Genomic DNA, 12,607 nt, shown 5'->3' on the forward strand with positions numbered 1-12,607 from the left:
AGAAGGAGCTGATTTTCAAATACCTTCAGCAGAGCAAGGGGAAAACATCCCTATCTACCTTCCCCACTGAGAACAGCCACATTCACCATATGGCAGAGCAAAAGATCAGCTCATAAAGGGAGAATAAAGGTAAAATTACAAGCAGGCTCTAAGAAATACCTAAGTCCCATTTTCAGAAGGGAATTAACTTCCTAACGGGCAAAGTCCCATTCACTTGCCGTGGGATTTGCACGCCCCGCGCTGCAGTCACTTCTGCAAAGAGTTTAAGAGCCTCCAGTTGGAGGATTTTGCTCCAGGGGAGAACACTTGGAAGCATTATATCACCCCCCCCAAAACATTCACGGCCAACGGTCCTTCCTGCCCCACACCTCGCTGGAAAGGGCTGCTTTCCGGCACTTCGCAGGCAAAACCGATCTGCTTGGGGGCCGCTGAGTTATAAACTCTCACCACCTCCAGGTTTGCTCTTGGCTGGTGGGGGCTTCACCCCCTGGGACAGCAGCAGAGGCCAGAGCGGGCCCCCTCTAGACCTGTCCAGTGAGACAAAGCAAACCCAAAATCCTGCCTCCGCTCCTGAAGCATCGGTAATTTGTCCTGAGCACCACGGCCCACAACAGGGCTGGGGGGGGGACGGTGGCGCAGCAGGGGCTGCTCGGAGGTGGAGAGGCAGCTAAGTATGTCCCAGATTGGGTTTCCTCCTGCCTCCTTGAACTCTAATAAAAAAATTAAAAAAATTTAAAAAAAAAAAAAACAAACCACCAAACAAAAAACGACAAGAGCCACCAAAAGGTGAAGAAGCGGCTGAGTTCAGAGCGGTTCTGGGCAGCGCAGTCGGGTAATTGAAACGTGTTGAAACAATTTGGGACGCTTCTGGGAAGGTCAGAGATTAACGCGCCTGGCAGGTCTAGTCCTTCCTCACAGCAGCACCCTGCAAGCGCTTTCCTCCCCGAACGCCAGCTCCTCTGCTCCTCCACCGGCTGACGTGGATTTTGGCACCGAGGTCTCACCGTCTTTTCACATCCCCTGACACGCTCTGCCAACATTTTCTGTAACAGCAACAAGAACGCTTTTGATACAGAAATTTCAGAGAAAACCTGTGGGAAACGGGGGCTGCGGGGAAGGACAGCATCTGCTTTGAACCACTTCTGGTTATTATCTTTGCCATTCTTTGCCCTCCGTCACACCAAGTCCTGCACGGCGAAGGACGGGGTTGCAAGCACCCTGCGTGTACACCACAGGAGGCTTCCCAATGCACAGACGACAGGACCTCGCTCTACCTGAGCATCCCAGAGCTTTCCTCGTGATGCCAATGACCCTTCAGACCACAGCCCTGACTCAGGATCCCGCTGCGGCAGGTTGACTCACAGCAGTTGTGGTCTCGGGGGAGGTATCTGGGACATTTCTGAGCTGCCCTGGGTTTAACCGTTAACCCCCGAGCTCCGCTCTTCGGTTTCACCCTGGGAATTCACCCTCCCTCCCAGCAGCGCCCGAAGCAGCAGCATTTAAAACGGGGCTGCAGCAGCCAGCAGGCGTTGAGTCAGCAGGAGGAGGACCGGGACGTCTCCCGACCGCGTCCCGCAGGGTGCCAACACCCCACGCCTCCAGCTGGCCAACGCCGCAGAGCTATGCCGGTCACAAAACGAGTGATTTCCGCCAAAAATACATCCAAGGGGCACCCTGTACATCAGTGAGTCGTTAAAGGATCTGGTACTCATTAACAGCCCCACAGGGCTGTGTGCGCTCACGTAACCTCCCCCTGCGTGACCCTTCCCTGAAGAGAAATAGAGGAAAAAATTGCGGTGAAGGAGCCAAGGGTGGTACAAACACCCGTGAGTCCCTCCCTGCGTCCTCTCCTGCTCCAACCCGCCCTAAAACGATGAGAGCTTGGCCCAGGGGACACTGTCACCGGCCTAATACTGACTGACTGGGGACTGCCACCGCTGATGGTGGAGCCGCCTGGTGGGCGCACGCGTTGGACATAGAGCAGGGGTGGGGAGACCACTTCAGCCCCAACGCGCCCAAAAAACGAGAAGGACCTGCTTTGAAGGTGGCATCCTTTCGTTCAGCCATCTCCAGGGGCTCTGTGCTCCGCTCACCACATGCGGGCAGCCACCAAAACGTCCACCGCGCCGCAGGAAACCCCCACCTCCGCGGATGCTGGGGGGCCGGGGAGGTCAGGCATCGCTCCTGGCTGGAGCTCCCCGGCGTGTTTGCTTTGCCTGCCCCCAGACCTCGCCGCAGCAAGGCGGGCAGAGCCGGCAGCCGGGGCTGACCCGGCCGGTGACCCATAACCAGCCCGGCCGAGCCCCTGATTGCAACCTTCTGGAGGGAGCAAGCAGGTTTAATGCGCTCCCGCGGGATGGGGAGCATGGCCAGAGGAGCTGCCAGCAGCGCTAACCCTCTGGTTCGGTTGACAAGAGCCTCCTGCAAAGGTGGGCGAGGAATAAGCAGAGGGCAGCAGGGCACAATGTTGGGGGGCAAATCTTGGAGCGTTTTCTAGGCGCGAATTCAGCCAACATGGCAGCCCGGCCCCTGGAGGGGAGGAGGAGGAGGGCATTGCTGACAGCTGGGGACGAGGCACAGAGCAACGATGGGGCAGGACAAGGCGACACCGAGGACGCGGGTTGCGCCTCTCCGGGGACGGACGCTGTAGGCAAGCCGGCAGCAGAGCCACAGAGCAAACCCTTCTTGTTTCTAACTCCTGTTATTTTAGCAACTCTTTGCCCACAAGATCTTTGTTTTTCCTCCTGCGAGGTTTCTTGCCTGGGAAGTGATTTTGCAGGAGGACAAGAGCTCGCTGGGGTGGATCCCACGTGGTTGTCCCACCGCCGGACAGAAAGAGGTCGGAAGGCAGAGTAGAACAACACAAATTCCTCATAACCCCCTAGTCAACTGCTCTCTTCTCCATTCATTTTGGAAAGAAATTAATAATCCAGACAAATTAAATATTCCTTAAAGTTAAACCTCCAGCACACTTTAACTTTTCAGTTCAGAAAATGACAACTCTTTGTTTAGACTTTCTCCTAATTCATATTTTATATGGGCCTCTCATAATCCATACTCAATCCATCTTCCTTCTTATTTGTTTTCTCTTTCCCCCTCCTTTTTTCCTTTTAACCTGTTTAATCCTTTTAAGTTCAAGGATTTGAAAAGTAAATACTATAAAAGATGAAAGGTGCGTTGGAGGAAATCAACTTTGATAAGAGGCTTTTATGGCTTGTAAACCTTATTCCGGCCCTTTGGCTTGAAAGGCAACACTAATTTTAAGAGCTTATGCAAGCCTCACGTTGATCTTAAAAAAAAAAAAAAAAAAATGTACCAGCCTAGAAATGATGGGCACCTGGCGAAGGGTCCTCTCATCCCAGTGTGCTGAAGCCTTGCCAAAAGTTGGGCAGCCAACAACACCACAACTCCGGGCTTTTAACATTATCGTTTGCAAGAAGCCAAGCAACAGCCAAAGGAATATTTTAAAGAAAAAAAAAACCAAACCACCACAACCTCAATATTAAGATTAGTAGAAAACCCCTAAATAAATGCCACTGCGATACTCTCCTGAATGGCAAGGCTGCAGCAACAAAACCTTTCCCATCCAAGCCACCCTTCCAGAGCGAGGTGGCCAGTGAGCAGCACGTCTTGGCATCTCCATGCCGTGGCCCCAGGCTATGGGATCCCTGCCCAGGTGGAAGCAGCACAGAAAGCGTTAAACAGCCCCAGCTCCACTTCACAGACACACTTCAGCTTCCCCCATCGCCAGGACCCGGGTGCAATTAGCTCACGGCTTGGCAGAGCTGCTCCTGATGGGGGCGGAAACGCGGAGAGCGCGGATTGCGTAAGAGGAGTGTTTGGAGACGGAGATGTGTTGTTTGACAGGGTAAACACACGACTGCATCAGTCGTTTGAATGCAGGCCACGAGACTCGAAGGGAAACGTCTCAGCGGACGGACCCAAGCTCAGGCCAATGCCTCTGAGTGGCAAATGTCCCCTTCCGGGCACCCAGCGCTCGGGTTGGGACCCAAGAGCCACCACCCTCTTCCTCCAGCAAGCCCTCAGTGCTGGGAACCACCAGCAATGCCATCACCCCCCTTCATCAGTGGGTGACGGAGTGGAGTCGTTCCCACCCCCTCTCTGGGGGTGACCAGCCACCACTCAAGCCAAACGCCCAACGCCAGACCACGCTCTTACAATTGCTCTCCTCTCCTCTCACAAGCGAGACAGATTGTTCCTGCACGAGGTCCTGGCTGCGAATCGCTCCAAAATGGATTGCTGCTGGGGGCTGAATAATTACACCGGCAGAGCGAGCGGCTGCAATCATCATTACCTATAATGCTGCTTATACGGAGACAGGCTTGGCGCTAATTAGCATCACGTGGGAGGCTCATGCAAAGCATTATTATGAGGGAAATTAGCTGCAATCCCAAAGAGGAACATCTATCAAGAGACCTCGAGACACTGCCCTTCCTAGAGGGGCAGGGAGGTTCAGCGGTCTTTGAGTATCACAGCGCTGGAGAAAGACCAGCCCGTTACGTGAGGGGAGAGGAACTCGCTGAACATCAGATTATCAACTTTCCGACACAGGGCTGAAGACTCTTTTTAGTTCCCACGGTCTCTGGAGCAGGCCAGGAGAAGGTTATCCCATCACCCCGTACCACACGTGGTGGGTCTGCTCTTGGCCATGTGTGGGGACAGACGGGCACCTTCCCCACGCTCTCTCTGTCTGGCTTGCATACTGGGTCGCATCTCACCTCAAGGCTTTGAGGCGAGTAATTATTATTAATACTATAGTAAAAATCAGACACACGCTGCTTCCACACATCCCCAGAGCTGGAGAGGAGTTTGGTGATCACCTCCTCTGAAGTTTTAGCCTGAATTTTTGTCAGAAACTACCACAGAAGGAAAGTAATAAAAAAAAAAAAATCTGCTCAGACACCGTAAGGTTTTCCAAGAGGCTTTGGGTCAGGTCCTACATGTGTTTTCGGGACTCCGTAGTGCAAGAAAGCACAAAGAAAATAGAATCATTGTTCAACCAAGCCCAGCACAGAGCTAAGACGTTTGAGTCCTCCACGTGGCAGCTTGGCCACGCTGCCGAGGAAGGACAGTGCAACGAGCTCCAACACCCCGGCAGAGGGAACAGCCTGACGGACCCAAACTAACGGCACGGGTGGGTATTTTGCAGTAGCCTCCGCTGCTGATGGGTGCTGCTAATGAGCAGCACATTCGGCACGAGGGGGCTGAAATCTGGGCTCTCTTCTGCAGGGTGACGGAGGCACAAAGGGGAAGCAGCAAACAATTTTTAACTTAAATATTTTCTGGTCTAAATAAGCAAAAGGGATAAAGGGTGTGAGAAAATGCAACAGGCGGAGAACGCAGACTTAGAGAGCTTAAGGGATTTACCCCAGCCGCTGAGTGGGGACCGAAAGCCGGATTTCTGGGTCCCAGCTCAGTTTGATCCCAAACCCCTTCACGCGCCGGTTCCCTGGCCGTCAGGAACCATTCCTACGCAAAGGTGAATCCAACTGCGATTTTAATCTGTCTCCTTGCAAGCACCAAACCAAATATCATGACAAACACTACATGGGGTCACTGCGAACCCTCTGCTCACCCCGGGGAGGAACAGGGACTACAGCAGCTGAAAGTGTTGAGATCCTGCAAGAAATGCTGCTGGGACACACAAGTCCATTCCTGAGGAACAGACTTTTGGAGTTCAACCTTGCCCATACAGGGCTCTTGCATTTATTTCCCTCATTATTTTATTATTTTTTTTTACCGAAAAGCAAAAATGTTCGTAAACACTGCAAGGGGGCAATTTTCACAACTGAAAAATGCTTCCAGCAGATCCAAACAGCAGAAACTCTTTTCACTACCACTCTTATATCTCTCTGCAGATACGCAAAGCCATGAAGCACCTTGTTACTACGCTGGACTGAAGCAGCACAGTGGGCTAGAAATTACAACAGTAAAATCAGTTCAGCTTTTTTCCATTATCCAGGCTGAAAAAATGCCAGTAAATAATAACAATAATGAAAGCAATCAGGGGAAAACAGCTAAGGACTTTTTCATAACCATATGTAGCAGAGTTATCTTGGGAAAGACTTTCCATCTCAACCCAGATGTCAGGTGTTACACCAACAATCCTTACCAGATCCCAGCTCAATTGTCAAGGTCTTTTTTTGGAGCGAACCAGCAAATAGAGTTATTGTTTCATAGCAGCGGTCACCGATTCTCAATCTTTGGCTAATTTTCACCCGAGAAGCACTTTAGGTGGGTCAGTAGCTGAAGCTCAGGGGCATGCTCAGGCAGACAAGGAGGAGGAGATGGGACACAGCACATGCTGTCTGCGTGCCATCTCCAGCACGAGGACCAGGACGTGATGCAGACCCTTCGCTGCCACTCGCCGCGTCCCTCTTCCAGCCAGGTGCAGAAACCCCAGGAGCCACCAAGCTGCGCGAAGATGAGGTGGGGAAAAAAGCAGCCTCCGCTCACGAGATACAAAACCTCCAACCTTTAGTATCAAAGAACACTATGGCCAATACGGTGTCTTTGTGCCGCAAGCGTCATCCCATGGGGACACCACAATAGTGCCCCTCTCCCCGCTCAGCAGCGCCAGCGACCAACTAACGTTACAGAAGAGGGGAGGCAAACCCAGCAGCTGTTTTGTTAAGCAGCCCCACGCTGCAAATGCAATTTGCTAACAGTCATTACAACGTGCCTGCAACATTTGGCCACCAGACTTGCCCTGTATTTGTTTTTAGAGGACGAACGATTGCTCAACAGCTGTTGTGTAGGCCTGGTTAGCCAAAAAAAAAAAAAAAAAAAAAAAAATATACCCTACCCTAAGCACATCTCCAGGGAGACCAAGTGGTTTTTCCACTTATTTATACACCACCAGTAGCACCAAGACCAGGCCCTCGGCATACCAGCCCCACACGGAGAGGAGCCGCCCTGCCCCACGGGAATGCAGGCTGCCGGGCAAGGGGCGAGGAAGAGGAAGGATTGTCATCCCCAGGCTGGGAGGTGCAGCACGGAGTAGTTAAGAAGTCACCTGGTGCCATAATGGATGGCCGTGGCTCAGACGGACCTAAATTTCCAAGCTCTGAGCGCCCAAAGCAGGAAGAACACGCTTCCCCGGCTCAAAGGGCTGTTTCCAATAAAAACGAGGATCCAGGAGGAGCTGCCCGCACCTCCCCGGCTGCGGCCATGCTTCCCAGACCCATCCCTTCGGCGGCGCAGGAAGCCATCGGGGCCAAACCCAAGGAACGAGGTAAGGAGTCCAACAGCCTGGGAACCGCAGCACAGGCACTTGGACCACACGTGCATCCTGCGCGAGTCCCTGGTTGAAACGGGCCCTGTAAATCCAAGGGCTGGTTTGACTCACTTGAGACCTGGAAGGGACCCAGCAGCGAGGAAACGCACACACAAGTCGTACGAAGGGACCAGCAAAGCTCCTGTGAACTTCACAAGCCCTTAAAGCGTCCTATTTCAAATATTGGGGGGAAGATCTTAACTATAACGATTTTTCTTATACTCAAAGCAGTTGACATGCCCTTGCTACTTAAAAATTAAGTTGGAGAAACACAGCTGCCCACGTACCTGCCTTCCAAGGGTCTTCATGCCCCACAGCCCCACCAAGCCAACACTGACCTCAGGAGCCATTTCCGCCTTTTTTGGACAGGAAAAGAATCAGAAACGGGTCCCTGGATTTACAGTTTTCCATTGTGGCAAGAGAGGATGGCACAACAATAAGTAAACTCACTCTTCTGCAAGAGCATCACGTCACGGTAATGTCACAGTTGTCACCTTAATCAATAAACCAAATAATGGACTGAATACCTCCAGAATGAATACAGTGAGCTACCAAATGGCTCTGCCCTGGGTTTAGGGAAAAGAACACATAGAATCATGGAATGCTTAGAGTTGGAAGGGACCTTAAAGACCATCCGGTTCCAACCCACACACCTCCCACCAGCCCAGGTTGCTCCAAGCCCCATCCAACCTGGCCTTGAACCCCTCCAGGGATGGGGCAGCCACAGCTTCTCTGGGCAACCTGGGCCAGGGGCTCACCACCCTCACGGCCAAGAATTTCTTCCTGAGATCTCATCTCAGTCTCCCCTCTTTCAGCTTAAAACTGTCACCCCTCATCCTGTCGTTCCACTCCCTGATCCCGAGTCCCTCTTCAGCTTTTCTGAAGCCCCTTTAGGGACTGGAAGGAGGTCTAAGGTCTCCCCTGAGCCTTCTCTTCTCCAGGCTGAGAGATCCACATCCTCTGCAGTTCAGACGCAGAGACACTTGAAACACTCTCACCGGCACTTCCACTGACACAGTTATGGCTGGACACCCTCCTCCCTCCGCTCCTCCCCGGGTCCTCGGCCGAGAAAGGCTGGAGCTGCCCCACCTGGCAGGGACACCTCTCCGCAGGTCACCGTGGGCAGCCCCGGCTCGTCCCTCGGGACACGGGCAGGTTGGCCCATCTGGCCCCGTTTCTCCGCCAGAAGCCAGCGCAGTCGCACAGACACCAGGCAGCCACCCAGCCCCGCGCCCCCGCGCTCGCTCTGAAGACAGCGTGTGCCAAAGTACCTTGTACCAACGTCAACCCCCAAGTAATGGCAAAAAAAATGTAAAAAAAAAAAAAAAAAAAACAAAAAAACTTCAAAGATTTTATGAAGGAAATAATGAGCCTTCTCTCCTAAATTAAAATCCTTTTCTTCCCTTTTCCAACACAGCAGGACTTACGCTATCCCCGAGTCTGATAAATAAAAAGAGCTTTCATGTCAAGAAGGCTATGTATTTATGTAGGTATCTCGAGCAACCTTTAAAGTGTTCTTTTAATTAGCGGAAGTTTCCAAAGCCTGAAGTTACACCCAAACCTTTCTTCACGTAGGTGCGCTGTTGCCAAATTAGCAGAGGTAGCGCCGTGCCCATTTTTTACAGTACGTCCCAGAGGAGGTGAGTCTCCCTAAGTCTGCACGGGCTCCCAGCAGGATGCGATGCAGACTGCGGCTTCGAGCAGCGAGAAAGACAGGGATGAGGAGAAAGCAACCCCATATTGTAGCAATCTTCTCTTCCCAGTCATTAATTGTATCCTGCTGGCGCAGCCCGCTCGCAGGCCGGTCCTAAAGCATGTCAAATACACTTCCCTCCTCCCAACACTTGTTAAAGAGGCTTTAACCTCTTCCCTCCTGAGTCCTGAAGCAGTCTGCTGAGTTGGAGGAAAGAAGCCGGAGAAGAGGTCCAGGGGAGCGGCGCTCAGAGGTCACCAGCCAGCGTGAACCTCAAGTGCCGAACTTCCTTCTTTTGCAAAAAAAAATGGGGAGGGGAAGGGGGGCAGATGCCTTTGCCGGGATGAAACACTGGTGGGAACCCACTCCTGCTTCTCAGCTTTGGGAGGATATGGTCCCGGTTGGGGGTCGTCTAAGATGAAAGAGCGTTTGACATTTTCAGACCAAAGGGTCCTATTTTTATTTTATTTTTGAGGGCCGCATGCAGTCAAATGCCTTTAATGGTGCTAGAAACAGATGGGCCACCGTTTTCTTTGCTCATACAGGGCGCCGGACATAAAAATACCATTGAAAAATGAGGAGTAAAAGCTTTCCCTTTTTCATTTACCATTTCTGCTCTTTTGTCGCTCCTGGAGACTGTCACGGAACAAGGAAAGTGGCTGGAGCGGTCAGCAACCTCCTGAGCCCAAGGTGTCTCCAAGGGAAGAATGACACCACAGAGGAGTCGGGAGACTGGAAATCCAGATGACAAACCGGGTTCAATTCCCAGTTTTAAGACTTTCGCAACATGCGGACTCCCTGGACCAGACCCATCCCAGGCTCGTGTTGGGCCAGCCTGGCTGCACCCGCTTTCCCTGGATCATCGGCGGATGGAGGTCGGCACGACCGAGGGGTGTGGAGGGCCTGATCCTAGGTGGTTTCTCCACATCATGTGTTTTTCTCCCCAGAGGGCTGAAATGGCAGAGACAGACACTCACAAAACCAGCTTTTTTTTCCCCAAGACTACCTCCAGCCTCCCCGTTAAACGGGGTGACTTAACCCTGCTCAGTATTCAAAACCGTTGAGCAAAAACAGAAGCAGCAACAGGTCAGTGCTGTTCTTCTGGACAGGAGTCAAACTCTGGCAGCTCTTCAAATGAAGGAGTATTTCTCATGTTCAATAAGAAACCAAATGAAAACTTTCAAACCTGCTCAGCCTCTTGATCTTTGCTTTTTCAGTTCTTGGGATTATTTTTCCCCTCTTCCCTTTACTGAGGCAACAGAAGGAAAAAGGAGCGAAGAAGCAAAAGGGAAACCCCAGGGAAAGGGGAAGGAAGGAAGGAGGAAAAATCATTTTCACAGCTGAAAACCAAAAAGTTCAAATCCAAACTTTTCCCCACAAAAAGTAATTAGTTCAGTTCGGGGAAAGAGAGGATCAAGCTTTGGTTGAAAAATTCCAACCTAGCTCAATTAAAATTGTGCCTTTTGCTCAGGCAGGGTCCCCCAAGGTCCATGTCCCGCGGTCACCCACGCGAGCTGCAGCCCTACGGGAGGGCAGCCCCAAAGCGCCGGCTCCACGCGGACGAGGCACATTATCGCGCTTGGAAACCCGCAAGACCTCTCTCCTCTCTCTCCCCTCCTTCCTCCTGGGGCGTTGTATTACTACCATTTCTGCACGAAGCGTGCAGCCAAAGCAAACACAGATTCCTGGAGCCGGCTCTCGGGAGAGCAGCTGCACAAAGCTGGCAGCCCCCATCCTTCGGGACCCCCTCTTTGCCGTCATCCCCGTAGGCCACGTGCGCAGACGGCTCTCCCGGCAGCGTCCATGGGCTCAGGAGCTCTCACTTCGTGCGCTCCCACTTGCACACAAACCCATCAGCCAGGTTTGCGCTCCCACGGCTAGAAACGCAAATCCAGCTCCTCCAGCATCAACCCCCCCAGCCGCAAACCCCCATGGCATCCACGGAAATCTCGGTTCTTGTAACCCAGGGTAACTTAAGCTTCAGTCTGTTGTGAGCTCCCCAAACCCAAACATTAGCCTCCTCCTTCACTTTGTATCCAAAGGTGCTCTGTAATGGGCAGAAAACATTTGCATTCTGCCCCAAAGATAAGTTTATCTTTCAGGGCAATACACTTGCGGCATAAAAGCCATCCTCAGACCTCTGGCCAAGCCAGCCATTGCCCATCATTTCTCCAGTGCACTGGAAGCCGCTTGTTCAACTCTCCCAAACAGAGATTGCAGCCCATTTGCCTCCACCACGTAAGTCCCCATCCCAAGATGTTGCAGAGCTTCAACTTCCCCTGATCAGTCCATACTGAGAACCCTCTCTGCGAGCCTGCTGAGGGTGCACAGCAAAATTCCCAGGCAGAATAAAAAGCAAGAGGGGGAGGGGGAAAAAATGTTCATATGTATATTATGGTTGGGAAGGCTCGGAAGCAGACAGCTCTTTGGAGTTACGGTCTTTGCCCCACGGTACATCCGTATGGACGGGTGCACCAGGTGCGGCCCTCAAAGGGTGGTCACAAAGACAGACGTGCAGGTGACTGCCGGGAAGGCTCCCGATGTCCCCCAAGGACAATATCCTGATGCCTGTGCCAGGAGAACGCAACCGCCCTGTACACGCAGTCCCAGCAAGTCGGGCTGGGAGCTGCTGCCCCTCTGCCCATGGCACACAGAGCCTGCCCACGGGAACACACTGCTCAGCCAGAATAACAATGAAAAAAGGAAAAAAAAAAAAAAAAAAAAGGACAAAACATTGGGGAAAAAAAATTAAAAAGACCCCACCAAACTGCATTTTTATCAACAGCTCCAGGGCTTCGCACCAGGAGGCACTTTCAGTGTCCCTGTGGCACAGGCCGAGTATCCTCTGCCCTGGGGCTGGGCACCCGCCGCTTGGCCTGCACAGACACCCCCCCCACACCCTGCCTGCACGTACTTCTCCTCTAGCTGCATGATTAGCACAATTACTGATGGATGTTTTTCCATTATCTTCGCAAAAGCAACTTTGAAAACAAAGCAGTTTAAGTTTTCCGCCCTGGGATGGAGGGAGGAGGTTGGCCAGACGCTGAGGCGGAACCTCGGCTGCATCCGAGGAGCCACATTAGCGGAGAGGAACCAGCCCCTTCTTCCCGACACTTTTTCTACCATTGTGGGAAACCAACTGATCTTCATCTGAGAAGCAAGGTGTAACCGAGCATTTCCAGTTTCCAGCCCTGCTCTGACAGCACCTGGAGAAAACAGTCGTAACAAGCACTCCTTCCCGCGAACAGAAATAGATTTTTGGTCCAAGAGCTATTTTCATTCCCTCCAAAAATATTTTGACAAAACCCATTTGCATCATCTCTGACACTTCCTCTCGCAGACGAGGTATTGCGAGAAGGGATCCGCCCGAGGATTGAGGAATTTGAGAAGCAGCCGGCTTTGGCAGACACCGAAAGCCCAAAGAAGGGGAGAGCCATCACGGCGACGGGGCAGGTATCACCCAGGGCTTCTCGAGATCCTGAAAAGCAGCGATGAGCCCAGGCAGCCCGCACCGGGGTTGGCAGCAGTGGGACGGGAGTAGCTTGGCTCAGGTAGAAAGCAAATTTCCCAGTACTGCACCTGGTGGAAAACAGGGCTGGGAAAGAAGAGAAATTTCG

The sequence above is a fragment of the Chroicocephalus ridibundus genome, chromosome 14 (assembly GCF_963924245.1).
Source record: "Chroicocephalus ridibundus chromosome 14, bChrRid1.1, whole genome shotgun sequence".
NCBI lineage: Eukaryota > Metazoa > Chordata > Aves > Charadriiformes > Laridae > Chroicocephalus > Chroicocephalus ridibundus.